General features: G+C 41.6%; 1 long non-coding RNA gene across 5 annotated transcripts in view; it reads right to left on the bottom strand.

Moving 5' to 3' along the window:
• LOC130013080 (uncharacterized) overlaps positions 1-16,028 on the bottom strand; it is a 95,763-nt gene that overhangs the window by 10,174 nt on the left and 69,561 nt on the right. The gene's annotated exons all lie outside the window — the stretch shown is intronic.

Below are 16,028 nucleotides of genomic sequence, written 5' to 3'. Positions count from 1 at the left end.
ACAAAACGCCTGATTGATAGAGCACACAAAATTAATGAGCGGTGAAACATGTGTGATTCTATTCTATTACTTAATTCACGAAACCCGACTAATCATGGAAATGATAAATTGAAAGTAAGACTATCAATCGGCTACCCAGCTGAGCTCCATTAGTAGGGTGGCCCATGTACTCACAGAAATACAATTACCCCTAAGTACCACTAGAATTTCCAGTCAACAAACTCGGTCGATGGTTGGGCTAAAATTTGGGAATAGTTTGTTTGACTGAAATAAAAAACGCACTAACTCAAATATGATTACATCGTTTTTTGTCTATTTTGATTATTTTCCCCCAAGTTCAAATCTGACAGTTGAAGTCACAACTTTATTGAGATTTTTCTTCCAATAGCAATCCCCTAAACAACGTGTTGACCTCTCTTTGCGAGTAAGGTCGTCATCTAGGGTTAAGGGTCAACGACTGACGTCATCAACTGAAAACAATGGCCGTACTAATGTAAACAACTTGAATTAAGTCTGTGTCCGATGCATAAAACTGATGACAGCATAGTATCTAGTCGCTTCAGTATTTGACATTTTCATGTGGCCTCGCCCAGTCGATAAAATCAATCAGTTAGTTCAGTCGAATAATCCAGTCGAATAAACCAGTCGAAAAGTTCAGTCGAATACTTCAGTCGAATAATTCAGTCGAATAAACAAGTCGCTCAATATTAAGCAGCGGTGGCAGCGGGCTAAGATAATATAGTAGCAAATCATGCTCGTAGCCATAGCTGAAGGAGCCGGGGGCATGGGGTAGGGACCGGGGGGCTTCCCAACTAATTTCAAGAAATGAAAAGAAATGAAATGGGGGTTCAACGTCCTTCTGTTCTGCTTGGAACTGCATGGGCTAATGAAGACGGGCAGACGCCATACACTGTGCGATGAGGGAAATTTTGCCCGGACAGCGGCACTACGGCCTACTCTTATATCGAATTCCATCTGTCAAAGGGATCTTTAACGTCCACTCCAATGTAGACACGGGACCTCGGTTTTTCGTCTCATCCGAAAGACTAGACAGCTGTCCTTGTCCGCCTCGAAAAGAATAGAGTCCCTATATATGATATAAACGAAGAAACGGATGGGGTGGGGCGGGGGTGGGGGGGGGATGAGGTATTTGACATTTTCATGTGGCCTCGTCCAGTCGATAAAATCAGTCAGTTAGTTCAGTCGAATAATCCAGTCGAATAAACCAGTCGAATAATTCAGTCGAAAAGTTCAGTCGAATAAACCAGTCGAATAGTTCAGTCGAATAATTCAGTCGAATAAACAAGTCGCTCAATATTAAGCAGCGGTGGCAGCGGGCTAAGATAATATAGTAGCAAATCATGCTCGTAGCCATAGCTGAAGGAGCCGGGGGCATGGGGTAGGGACCGGGGGGGCTTCCCAACTAGTTTCAAGAAATGAAAAGAAATGAAATGGGGTTTTAACGTCCTTCTGTTCTGCTTGGAACTGGGCTAATGAAGACGGGCAGACGCCATACACTGTGCGATGAGGGAAATTTTGCCCGGACAGCGGCACTACGGCCTACTCTTATATCGAATTCCATCTGTCAAAGGGATCTTTTACGTCCACTCCAATGTAGACACGGGACCTCGGTTTTTCGTCCCATCCGAAAGACTAGACAGCTGTCCTTGTCCGCCTCGAAAAGAATAGAGTCCCTATATATGATATAAACGAAGAAAGGGGATGGGGTGGGGCGGGGGTGGGGGGGATGAGGTATTTGACATTTTCATGTGGCCTCGTCCAGTCGATAAAACCAGTCAGTTAGTTCAGTCGAATAATCCAGTCGAATAAACCAGTCGAATAATTCAGTCGAAAAGTTCAGTCGAATAAACCAGTCGAATAGTTCAGTCGAATAATTCAGTCGAATAATCCAGTCGAATAATTCAGTCGAATAAACAAGTCGCTCAATATTAAGCAGCGGTGGCAGCGGGCTAAGATAATATAGTAGCAAATCATGCTCGTAGCCATAGCTGAAGGAGCCGGGGGCATGGGGTAGTGACCGGGGGGCTTCCCAACTAGTTTCAAGAAATGAAAAGAAATGAAATGGGGTTTTAACGTCCTACTGTTCTGCTTGGAACTGCATGGGCTAATGAAGACGGGCAGACGCCATACACTGTGCGATGAGGGAAATTTTGCCCGGACAGCGGCACTACGGCCTACTCTTATATCGAATTCCATCTGTCAAAGGGATCTTTTACGTCCACTCCAATGTAGACACGGGACCTCGGTTTTTCGTCTCATCCGAAAGACTAGACAGCTGTCCTTGTCCGCCTCGAAAAGAATAGAGTCCCTATATATGATATAAACGAAGAAACGGATGGGGTGGGGCGGGGGTGGGGGGGGGGGGGATGAGGTATTTGACATTTTCATGTGGCCTCGTCCAGTCGATAAAATCAGTCAGTTAGTTCAGTCGAATAATCCAGTCGAATAAACCAGTCGAATAATTCAGTCGAAAAGTTCAGTCGAATAAACCAGTCGAATAGTTCAGTCGAATAATTCAGTCGAATAATCCAGTCGAATAATTCAGTCGAATAAACAAGTCGCTCAATATTAAGCAGCGGTGGCAGCGGGCTAAGATAATATAGTAGCAAATCATGCTCGTAGCCATAGCTGAAGGAGCCGGGGGCATGGGGTAGTGACCGGGGGGCTTCCCAACTAGTTTCAAGAAATGAAAAGAAATGAAATGGGGTTTTAACGTCCTACTGTTCTGCTTGGAACTGCATGGGCTAATGAAGACGGGCAGACGCCATACACTGTGCGATGAGGGAAATTTTGCCCGGACAGCGGCACTACGGCCTACTCTTATATCGAATTCCATCTGTCAAAGGGATCTTTTACGTCCACTCCAATGTAGACACGGGACCTCGGTTTTTCGTCTCATCCGAAAGACTAGACAGCTGTCCTTGTCCGCCTCGAAAAGAATAGAGTCCCTATATATGATATAAACGAAGAAACGGATGGGGTGGGGCGGGGGTGGGGGGGGGATGAGGTATTTGACATTTTCATGTGGCCTCGTCCAGTCGATAAAATCAGTCAGTTAGTTCAGTCGAATAATCCAGTCGAATAAACCAGTCGAATAATTCAGTCGAAAAGTTCAGTCGAATAAACCAGTCGAATAGTTCAGTCGAATAATTCAGTCGAATAAACAAGTCGCTCAATATTAAGCAGCGGTGGCAGCGGGCTAAGATAATATAGTAGCAAATCATGCTCGTAGCCATAGCTGAAGGAGCCGGGGGCATGGGGTAGGGACCGGGGGGCTTCCCAACTAGTTTCAAGAAATGAAAAGAAATGAAATGGGGTTTAACGTCCTTCTGTTCTGCTTGGAACTGGGCTAATGAAGACGGGCAGACGCCATACACTGTGCGATGAGGGAAATTTTGCCCGGACAGCGGCACTACGGCCTACTCTTATATCGAATTCCATCTGTCAAAGGGATCTTTTACGTCCACTCCAATGTAGACACGGGACCTCGGTTTTTCGTCCCATCCGAAAGACTAGACAGCTGTCCTTGTCCGCCTCGAAAAGAATAGAGTCCCTATATATGATATAAACGAAGAAAGGGGATGGGGTGGGGCGGGGGTGGGGGGGGGATGAGGTATTTGACATTTTCATGTGGCCTCGTCCAGTCGATAAAACCAGTCAGTTAGTTCAGTCGAATAATCCAGTCGAATAAACCAGTCGAATAATTCAGTCGAAAAGTTCAGTCGAATAAACCAGTCGAATAGTTCAGTCGAATAATTCAGTCGAATAATCCAGTCGAATAATTCAGTCGAATAAACAAGTCGCTCAATATTAAGCAGCGGTGGCAGCGGGCTAAGATAATGTAGTAGCAAATTATGCTCGTAGCCATAGCTGAAGGAGCCGGGGGCATGGGGTAGGGACCGGGGGGCTTCCCAACTAGTTTCAAGAAATGAAATGGGGTTTTAACGTCCTTCTGTTCTGCTTGGAACTGGGCTAATGAAGACGGGCAGACGCCATACACTGTGCGATGAGGGAAATTTTGCCCGGACAGCGGCACTACGGCCTACTCTTATATCGAATTCCATCTGTCAAAGGGATCTTTTACGTCCACTCCAATGTAGACACGGGACCTCGGTTTTTCGTCTCATCCGAAAGACTAGACAGCTGTCCTTGTCCGCCTCGAAAAGAATAGAGTCCCTATATATGATATAAACGAAGAAACGGATGGGGTGGGGCGGGGGTGGGGGGGGATGAGGTATTTGACATTTTCATGTGGCCTCGTCCAGTCGATAAAATCAGTCAGTTAGTTCAGTCGAATAATCCAGTCGAATAAACCAGTCGAAAAGTTCAGTCGAATAAACCAGTCGAATAGTTCAGTCGAATAATTCAGTCGAATAAACAAGTCGCTCAATATTAAGCAGCGGTGGCAGCGGGCTAAGATAATATAGTAGCAAATCATGCTCGTAGCCATAGCTGAAGGAGCCGGGGGCATGGGGTAGGGACCGGGGGGCTTCCCAACTAGTTTCAAGAAATGAAAAGAAATGAAATGGGGTTTTAACGTCCTTCTGTTCTGCTTGGAACTGGGCTAATGAAGACGGGCAGACGCCATACACTGTGCGATGAGGGAAATTTTGCCCGGACAGCGGCACTACGGCCTACTCTTATATCGAATTCCATCTGTCAAAGGGATCTTTTACGTCCACTCCAATGTAGACACGGGACCTCGGTTTTTCGTCCCATCCGAAAGACTAGACAGCTGTCCTTGTCCGCCTCGAAAAGAATAGAGTCCCTATATATGATATGAACGAAGAAAGGGGATGGGGTGGGGCGGGGGTGGGGGGGGGATGAGGTATTTGACATTTTCATGTGGCCTCGTCCAGTCGATAAAATCAGTCAGTTAGTTCAGTCGAATAATCCAGTCGAATAAACCAGTCGAATAATTCAGTCGAAAAGTTCAGTCGAATAAACCAGTCGAATAGTTCAGTCGAATAATCCAGTCGAATAATTCAGTCGAATAAACAAGTCGCTCAATATTAAGCAGCGGTGGCAGCGGGCTAAGATAATATAGTAGCAAATCATGCTCGTAGCCATAGCTGAAGGAGCCGGGGGCATGGGGTAGGGACCGGGGGGGCTTCCCAACTAGTTTCAAGAAATGAAAAGAAATGAAATGGGGTTTAACGTCCTTCTGTTCTGCTTGGAACTGGGCTAATGAAGACGGGCAGACGCCATACACTGTGCGATGAGGGAAATTTTGCCCGGACAGCGGCACTACGGCCTACTCTTATATCGAATTCCATCTGTCAAAGGGATCTTTTACGTCCACTCCAATGTAGACACGGGACCTCGGTTTTTCGTCCCATCCGAAAGACTAGACAGCTGTCCTTGTCCGCCTCGAAAAGAATAGAGTCCCTATATATGATATAAACGAAGAAAGGGGATGGGGTGGGGCGGGGGTGGGGGGGGGATGAGGTATTTGACATTTTCATGTGGCCTCGTCCAGTCGATAAAACCAGTCAGTTAGTTCAGTCGAATAATCCAGTCGAATAAACCAGTCGAATAATTCAGTCGAAAAGTTCAGTCGAATAAACCAGTCGAATAGTTCAGTCGAATAATTCAGTCGAATAATCCAGTCGAATAATTCAGTCGAATAAACAAGTCGCTCAATATTAAGCAGCGGTGGCAGCGGGCTAAGATAATATAGTAGCAAATCATGCTCGTAGCCATAGCTGAAGGAGCCGGGGGCATGGGGTAGGGACCGGGGGGCTTCCCAACTAGTTTCAAGAAATGAAAAGAAATGAAATGGGGTTTTAACGTCCTACTGTTCTGCTTGGAACTGCATGGGCTAATGAAGACGGGCAGACGCCATACACTGTGCGATGAGGGAAATTTTGCCCGGACAGCGGCACTACGGCCTACTCTTATATCGAATTCCATCTGTCAAAGGGATCTTTTACGTCCACTCCAATGTAGACACGGGACCTCGGTTTTTCGTCTCATCCGAAAGACTAGACAGCTGTCCTTGTCCGCCTCGAAAAGAATAGAGTCCCTATATATGATATAAACGAAGAAACGGATGGGGTGGGGCGGGGGTGGGGGGGGGATGAGGTATTTGACATTTTCATGTGGCCTCGTCCAGTCGATAAAATCAGTCAGTTAGTTCAGTCGAATAATCCAGTCGAATAAACCAGTCGAATAATTCAGTCGAAAAGTTCAGTCGAATAAACCAGTCGAATAGTTCAGTCGAATAATTCAGTCGAATAATCCAGTCGAATAATTCAGTCGAATAAACAAGTCGCTCAATATTAAGCAGCGGTGGCAGCGGGCTAAGATAATATAGTAGCAAATCATGCTCGTAGCCATAGCTGAAGGAGCCGGGGGCATGGGGTAGGGACCGGGGGGCTTCCCAACTAGTTTCAAGAAATGAAAAGAAATGAAATGGGGTTTAACGTCCTTCTGTTCTGCTTGGAACTGGGCTAATGAAGACGGGCAGACGCCATACACTGTGCGATGAGGGAAATTTTGCCCGGACAGCGGCACTACGGCCTACTCTTATATCGAATTCCATCTGTCAAAGGGATCTTTTACGTCCACTCCAATGTAGACACGGGACCTCGGTTTTTCGTCCCATCCGAAAGACTAGACAGCTGTCCTTGTCCGCCTCGAAAAGAATAGAGTCCCTATATATGATATGAACGAAGAAAGGGGATGGGGTGGGGCGGGGGGGGGGATGAGGTATTTGACATTTTCATGTGGCCTCGTCCAGTCGATAAAATCAGTCAGTTAGTTCAGTCGAATAATCCAGTCGAATAAACCAGTCGAATAATTCAGTCGAAAAGTTCAGTCGAATAAACCAGTCGAATAGTTCAGTCGAATAATTCAGTCGAATAAACAAGTCGCTCAATATTAAGCAGCGGTGGCAGCGGGCTAAGATAATATAGTAGCAAATCATGCTCGTAGCCATAGCTGAAGGAGCCGGGGGCACGGGGTAGGGACCGGGGGGCTTCCCAACTAGTTTCAAGAAATGAAATGGGGTTTAACGTCCTACTGTTCTGCTTGGAACTGGGCTAATGAAGACGGGAATACGCCATACACTGTGCTATGAGGGAAATTTTGCCCGGACAGTGGCACTACGGCCTACTCTTATATCGAATTCCATCTGTCAAGGGATCTTTTACGTCCACGCCAATGTATACACGAGACCTCGTATGTCGGCTTGAAACTAGTTTGAAAGCCCCCCACCCCCCAGCTACTACCCTATGACCCCATATTGGATTAGTGTTAACGACACTCACGTATCTGACTTGTTTTATCGACTTGCATGAGGATACAAGAAGAAGTCTCATCAAATAACTCAATCGTATAATTCGGTCGATATTTGAGCCAGCTCACAGTGTCAATGTGTTATATTTAGTGCTCACATGGAAAAGGATAAAAAAGAAAAAAATTTGTACACAAAAACAACTTTAAGTTATCTGTTTTTTGACATTAGGTATAAGTTCTAATTAGTCTTTTAAAAGTATTAAAAGATTCTAAAATAAATATAGAAATAAAATAAAAGAATAAAACTAAATAATTGGATCTGTAAATTTTTCTAGCAAGATTTATTCAATCAATATAATATACATAATCTAAAGATACATTATTTATGGGGTCTGAAAACATTCCAGGTCTTATATACATGTAATTTCATTTCCCGTAAGAAATTATTTACAGAAATATAAATACATTGTATTTCAAACAACAAACTTAAAAAGGTGAAAACAACATAAACATAATGCCATATGACAAGTATATACAGATTTCAATATTATATACATGGGCGTTGAAAGGGTTACACATTTGACCAAGATCGAATCAACAATGATAACGAATCAACTTACACTATACTGAGCTTTCTAGGAATTATATATTTGAATATCATCATATCATTGGATGCCATCATATACAAGAGCCTGTAAATAAACAAATTTTAAAAAAGAAAAATAAAGAAAAAAAGATCTTCAATTAGAGATGCAAGGCGCTCCCCATTATTATACAGTTGAAGTTACAACACCTAATATTATGTAAAGAAAGTTCAATATCCTTCTAAAATTAACGGATATAAGAATAATAAACTTTCGACACTATTATATAGTATATACAATCAGAAATATGTGACAATTAGTTAATTCGTATATGTACGAAACAAGATTATGGGGTATAGATAGTTGAATATATATATAGTTCGTTAATAACGTTATATTCAAAGACATCTATTTATTTACAGGTGATACTTTGATATTTTAGTTTGTTTTAGAGTTGGTGTGCGTGGGGGGGGGGGGGGTATTTTGATCATTCTTCTGGTTTTATTATCCTGTTACTTCTTTCATTATTCTGTTTCTCTTTGTTTTAGACCGAACTGTATTGCATCTTGATTAGTTGGACTTGTTGCAAATTTTGTCACAAATTTGCAGACTTTTTCACAACGTAATTAGTTACAGATGTTTTATTACTTTCTTTTGTTTTGTTTTTTTAATTTATATTACTTAATTGCCTCTTCTGTGTATTGCCGAAGAATAGTTTGACTCAGAGTCTAGACACTGAGTCTAGCTCTTCACAAGCAATACACAAAAAAACATACTTAAAAGCAGCCCCCTTTTGGACACATTTCATATATGTGGAAGTGGACGTTAAACACATAGCATAGTAGTAGTAGGCCAGTTAATACGTGCCCCTAACGTTTTTAGAACGTAGTGTTTTATAATATTTCATGGAATTAACACAATGTGCCATTAAATATGGACGATATTGATGACCATACTGTAAGTATTACAACATCATTTACTTTTCAGACGGAGGTATTTTCTTTCCGTTGCTAATGTAATGGTTCGGGCTTATAATTACATTATTTTATCATTTTTTCTATACTATTTAGGCATATAAATCCATTAATTTTTGCATAATATTGGAAAATGGCGTGTCCCTTACTCTCTTAAAAACGAGAACGGGGGTATGCTATAGACGCTTTTTTTTTTAAGGTACATTGAAAGTAGAGCTTAACTGAAATTAAATCTGGAACCTTTCGTAGTGATACAAGTATATGTGATAAATATCATAAATAAATGTGATAAATATTAAAGAGCTAAAAGAAGGAAAACTGATTGACCCGGATCCATTACCAAATTCATATTGACCATTATGCAAAATATTTTAATTTAGTTCTGTATTGCTATCTAGATGGAATGAGTCACAGTGTCTATCAATAAAATATGCTTCAAAACTACAGAGACAAGTTTACTAAAAACTTGGAATTAAATGATATCATACCTCCTGTCCAAAGCGCACTGACAATTTATTATTAAGATTATCATCAATAAGTACATGTAAAAGTGTATTAGGTTTCTCAACATTTTACCAGGCATTTGGTACCATTTGTAGGTAAGGGTTGCTATTAAAATTAATGCAAAATGATATCAATGGAAATATAATTAACATAACTAAATCGAGATCTTATAAATTCCCACCAATTCTGAAGAAGTCAAAATAATTATGGTCATACAAATTGCTCATAACGGCCAAAAAAATAAGAGATAAAAAAGCCAAACCCCAAATGATATTTATGAACATGTATATAACATAATAGATAATAGCATAACATAGATAGATTACCTGAACATTATCTTAATACGTTAATTTACAGACATTTAATGTAATAAAAACTATAATATTTCACATACATAATATTATATTGAATAAAACATTAAAATTAAAACATTTTTTTCAATAATATTTCGCATACATAATATATCTAAAACATAATTCATAGTTTATAGATATAGCAAGGGCTTTTTCACGATAAACCATTGACCGGATTTAGCAAGCAAAGGCAATTGTATTGTGGTTGAAGAAAAATCATATCGCCACGTAAAAAAAACATTGCATCTTCATTTAACTATATAAAATTTGTAAATATATCTTAACCTAAAATAAATTTTGTAATATTGCAATTGAACTACAATAAGTTAAATAATATATTTAGATTATCAATTTGCATCACAAAATACACTGGTCATATTATAGAAAGTAGAACACCGAATACAAAATGTAAAAGATGTTTCTGAACATAAGAAGATACGCGTCTGTTTGTGTCACGATTGAATTTGTTATTATACAATAGAAAGTGATAAGGTCGTGGTGGACACATCGGAATAGTCAACCAAGTCTGTCTGTAACCGATTATTACACTGATCGATTTTGATTTGTTTTATAGCATTTTCAAAGACTTTTTTCAATATGATTTTTGACAAACACATACGAATTACTATGTAGAATGATGTAGTAAATTATATTTCGTATGTATGTAATACAAATCGGACCCCGATATAAATCCTGTAATGGAGTTTCATTTCTTTTCATTTCTTGAAACTAGTTGGGAAGCCCCCCGGTCCCTACCCCATGCCCCCGGCTACTTCAGCTATGGCTACGAGCATGATTTGCTACTATATTATCTTAGCCCGCTGCCACCGCTGCTTAATATTGAGCGACTTGTTTATTCGACTGAATTATTCGACTGAACTATTCGACTGGTTTATTCGACTGAACTATTCGACTGGTTTATTCGACTGAACTTTTCGACTGAATTATTCGACTGGTTTATTCGACTGGATTATTCGACTGAACTAACTGACTGGTTTTATCGACTGGACGAGGCCACATGAAAATGTCAAATACCTCACCCCCCCCACCCCGCCCCACCCCACCCCCTTTCTTCGTTCATATCATATATAGGGACTCTATTCTTTTCGAGGCGGACAAGGACAGCTGTCTGGTCGTTCGGATGAGACGAAAAACCGAGGTCCCGTGTCTACATTGGAGTGGACGTAAAAGATCCCTTTGACAGATGGAATTCGATATAAGAGTAGGCCGTAGTGCCGCTGTCCGGGCAAAATTTCCCTCATCGCACAGTGTATGGCGTCTGCCCGTCTTCATTAGCCCAGTTCCAAGCAGAACAGTAGGACGTTAAAACACCATTTCATTTCTTTTCATTTCTTGAAACTAGTTGGGAAGCCCCCCGGTCCCTACCCCATGCCCCCGGCTCCTTCAGCTATGGCTACGAGCATGATTTGCTACTATATTATCTTAGCCCGCTGCCACCGCTGCTTAATATTGAGCGACTTGTTTATTCGACTGAATTATTCGACTGGATTATTCGACTGAACTTTTCGACTGGTTTATTCGACTGAACTTTTCGACTGAATTATTCGACTGGTTTATTCGACTGGATTATTCGACTGAACTAACTGACTGGTTTTATCGACTGGACGAGGCCACATGAAAATGTCAAATACCTCATCCCCCCCGCCCCCGCCCCACCCCATCCGTTTCTTCGTTTATATCATATATAGGGACTCTATTCTTTTCGAGGCGGACAAGGACAGCTGTCTAGTCTTTCGGATGAGACGAAAAACCGAGGTCCCGTGTCTACATTGGAGTGGACGTAAAAGATCCCTTTGACAGATGGAATTCGATATAAGAGTAGGCCGTAGTGCCGCTGTCCGGGCAAAATTTCCCTCATCGCACAGTGTATGGCGTCTGCCCGTCTTCATTAGCCCAGTTCCAAGCAGAACAGAAGGACGTTAAACCCCATTTCATTTCTTTTCATTTCTTGAAACTAGTTGGGAAGCCCCCCGGTCACTACCCCATGCCCCCGGCTCCTTCAGCTATGGCTACGAGCATGATTTGCTACTATATTATCTTAGCCCGCTGCCACCGCTGCTTAATATTGAGCGACTTGTTTATTCGACTGAATTATTCGACTGAATTATTCGACTGAACTATTCGACTGGTTTATTCGACTGAACTTTTCGACTGAATTATTCGACTGGTTTATTCGACTGGATTATTCGACTGAACTAACTGACTGGTTTTATCGACTGGACGAGGCCACATGAAAATGTCAAATACCTCATCCCCCCCCCCACCCCCGCCCCACCCCACCCCCTTTCCTCGTTTATATCATATATAGGGACTCTATTCTTTTCGAGGCGGACAAGGACAGCTGTCTAGTCTTTCGGATGGGACGAAAAACCGAGGTCCCGTGTCTACATTGGAGTGGACGTAAAAGATCCCTTTGACAGATGGAATTCGATATAAGAGTAGGCCGTAGTGCCGCTGTCCGGGCAAAATTTCCCTCATCGCACAGTGTATGGCGTCTGCCCGTCTTCATTAGCCCAGTTCCAAGCAGAACAGAAGGACGTTAAACCCCATTTCATTTCTTTTCATTTCTTGAAACTAGTTGGGAAGCCCCCCGGTCCCTACCCCATGCCCCCGGCTCCTTCAGCTATGGCTACGAGCATGATTTGCTACTATATTATCTTAGCCCGCTGCCACCGCTGCTTAATATTGAGCGACTTGTTTATTCGACTGAATTATTCGACTGGATTATTCGACTGAATTATTCGACTGAACTATTCGACTGGTTTATTCGACTGAACTTTTCGACTGAATTATTCGACTGGTTTATTCGACTGGATTATTCGACTGAACTAACTGACTGATTTTATCGACTGGACGAGGCCACATGAAAATGTCAAATACCTCATCCACCCCCCACCCCGCCCCACCCCATCCGTTTCTTCGTTTATATCATATATAGGGACTCTATTCTTTTCGAGGCGGACAAGGACAGCTGTCTAGTCTTTCGGATGAGACGAAAAACCGAGGTCCCGTGTCTACATTGGAGTGGACGTAAAAGATCCCTTTGACAGATGGAATTCGATATAAGAGTAGGCCGTAGTGCCGCTGTCCGGGCAAAATTTCCCTCATCGCACAGTGTATGGCGTCTGCCCGTCTTCATTAGCCCAGTTCCAAGCAGAACAGTAGGACGTTAAAACCCCATTTCATTTCTTTTCATTTCTTGAAACTAGTTGGGAAGCCCCCCGGTCACTACCCCATGCCCCCGGCTCCTTCAGCTATGGCTACGAGCATGATTTGCTACTATATTATCTTAGCCCGCTGCCACCGCTGCTTAATATTGAGCGACTTGTTTATTCGACTGAATTATTCGACTGAATTATTCGACTGAACTATTCGACTGGTTTATTCGACTGAACTTTTCGACTGAATTATTCGACTGGTTTATTCGACTGGATTATTCGACTGAACTAACTGACTGGTTTTATCGACTGGACGAGGCCACATGAAAATGTCAAATACCTCATCCCCCCCCCACCCCCGCCCCACCCCATCCCTTTCTTCGTTCATATCATATATAGGGACTCTATTCTTTTCGAGGCGGACAAGGACAGCTGTCTAGTCGTTCGGATGGGACGAAAAACCGAGGTCCCGTGTCCACATTGACGTGGTCGTAAAAGATCCCTTTGACAGATGGAATTCGATATAAGAGTAGGCCGTAGTGCCGCTGTCCGGGCAAAATTTCCCTCATCGCACAGTGTATGGCGTATGCCCGTCTTCATTAGCCCAGTTCCAAGCAGAACAGTAGGACGTTAAAACACCATTTCATTTCTTTTCATTTCTTGAAACTAGTTGGGAAGCCCCCCGGTCTCTACCCCATGCCCCGGCTCCTTCAGCTATGTCTAAGAGCATGATTTGCTACCATATCATCTTAGCCCACTGCCACCGCTGCTTAATATTGAGCGACTTGTTTATTCGACTGAATTATTCGACTGAAGTATTCGACTGAACTATTCGACTGAACTATTCGACTGGTTTATTCGACTGAACTTTTCGACTGAATTATTCGACTGGTTTATTCGACTGGATTATTCGACTGAACTAACTGACTGATTTTATCGACTGGACGAGGCCACATGATAATGTCAAATACCTCATCCCCATCGCCCCCCTAACCCAACATATCATATATAGGGACTCTATTCTTTTGGAGGTGGACATGGACAGATGTCTAGTCGTTCGGATGGGACGAAAAACCGAGGTCCCGTGTACACATTGGCGTGCACTTAAAAGATGGGGGCATATGGGGATGAGGGAAAAAGTCAAGCATGACTTTATTAAGCCGCGGTGGCAATAACTAAGATAACACCTTAAAGTTTTAATTTGAACAATCAAATTTGAACATGAGGGGACGTAAAAAATAAACAAAAACAATGATAAAAGATATTGGAATTAGTGCGTTTTTTCTTTAACTTATACAGATTACAAACGATTCCAAAATTTTAATAAGCCATCGACCGGTTTATTCGACTGACTATTTGTTTTGGACTTAGGGTCGACTCCAGAAATACAGTCCACCGCTGATAGTTCGAGACTACCACTGAAGCGTGCACATTCGCCGTGCCGAGACCAACTTTCTGACAGTATGATACTATAAATAGCCATGGCACGTGCAATTCTCTACAAATCTATCAACTATTACAGCCGTAAAAAAATTATTGTTGACGATTTTGGATAGCAGTTAAATTAAGCTTCCTGGTTATTACAGCAGATTTAGAAATTACGTTCGTTTCATTTTTTAAATCGCTTTATCATTAACTGTACCGTTAAGAGCGGCATCTTTTGGTTTAGTACAAATAATATATCTGAATCACTCGGGTTAGGCAGGAACATGATACTAGCAGTAGTTTCATTTTACTTTTACAAGCTTCTTAAAACGATTGTTGAGCTACCTAACGTGCTTATTTCTAAATTCAATTTCTTGTTCTAGCTTTCTGTTACGTTTCGTAAAAAAGTAGTCTTGATTATCACGACCTGTCAATCAGACGTAGAATGGTCGATAGACTGGTTAAGCGAGACTAATTTCAAAACAAAGGCACGTAACCTATCTTTTACTCAAAAGTGTCTGGATGTTATGGACGACTCTTGGAACCAGTTTTCAGTCTATTATTTATACATGATTAATGGTCATAGCTTATTAAGTACAACATGATCGTTTATTTAGTGACTATAATTGTGTGAAACTGATTTGAGGCTTGGCATATATATAAATATTGTGGCGTAATTGTCGAGATATATGGAGATATTTATTTATGGTGGGTCACCCTACCATTAGAATTGTATATTCATTACTGCAGCAATAGACGTATTTCTGGTTCTATGGACTAAAATATTTTAAGTGTGTCTCGAACCTCTGCCACCGAATATAGAATAGAAAGATATAAACTGTGGTGTCTGATATGAACTGTTTTAAATTATAAACAAATTCTTCGATTGTAAACAAACTAGGCCTACTGTCTGTTCCAGGTGACACTACGACACGAAAATTGCTTGCTATTTCTTCAATTTTTAATTTAGACGACTAAAACTTTATTGTGGCATACCTGGAATTGCCATCCCATTACTTTCTTAATGTTGATGTTTTGAGAAAGAAACAATGTCGAAATATGTGAAATTTCCAAGAGGAGAGTGGATCTTATCGAATTTTTAGGCGTTAGGGCTCGACGAAGCGAGCAACGGGATGACAATTTCAGCTATGTCACCAATTTTTGGCCGTTTAAATTAAAAACTGAAGAAATGGCAAGGAATTTGAGAGTCAGAGTATCTCTTGGAACAGACAGTAATATTAATGGTTATTAAAAACTTGTCTGTGTGTTTGAAATCACCTCTGGTTAAAGATGGTAAGCCTATAACTCAATATCATCCACACTCCTCGACATTGAAAACAGGACTTCCTGGTCACTTTAACTTTAAATCAACATTGATGTTGTTATCTTACCGTGAAAAGATGTGCTTCCAATATTTAAGACAAAATGAAAATTATTTTAAAATTGGCACACAAATCACTTGCCAGAATGCTTTCGAGCAAGATTTTTAATGATTCGACTTGATGCATGAGGCTAAATATATCCTACATGAGAATACTACCTGTGTAGACTGGAATATCTAGACACTCAAAGACTGCCATTCAATTCTGACTCTTCAATTATTTCGCCGAACATACTGTGACTGATTAGAAATTACAGTAAAAACCAAAACAATTGGGGGGGTGGGGGGAGGGTGGTCTAGTGGTTTAACATGTGCGCGTAAAATCACAAGGTCTGTCATTAGCTCGTTTACGATACTTGGCTGCGATA

This window comes from Patella vulgata, chromosome 6, assembly GCF_932274485.2.
Source record: "Patella vulgata chromosome 6, xgPatVulg1.2, whole genome shotgun sequence".
Classification (NCBI taxonomy): Eukaryota; Metazoa; Mollusca; class Gastropoda; family Patellidae; genus Patella; species Patella vulgata.
This window is presented reverse-complemented; position numbering and strand designations above follow the sequence as displayed.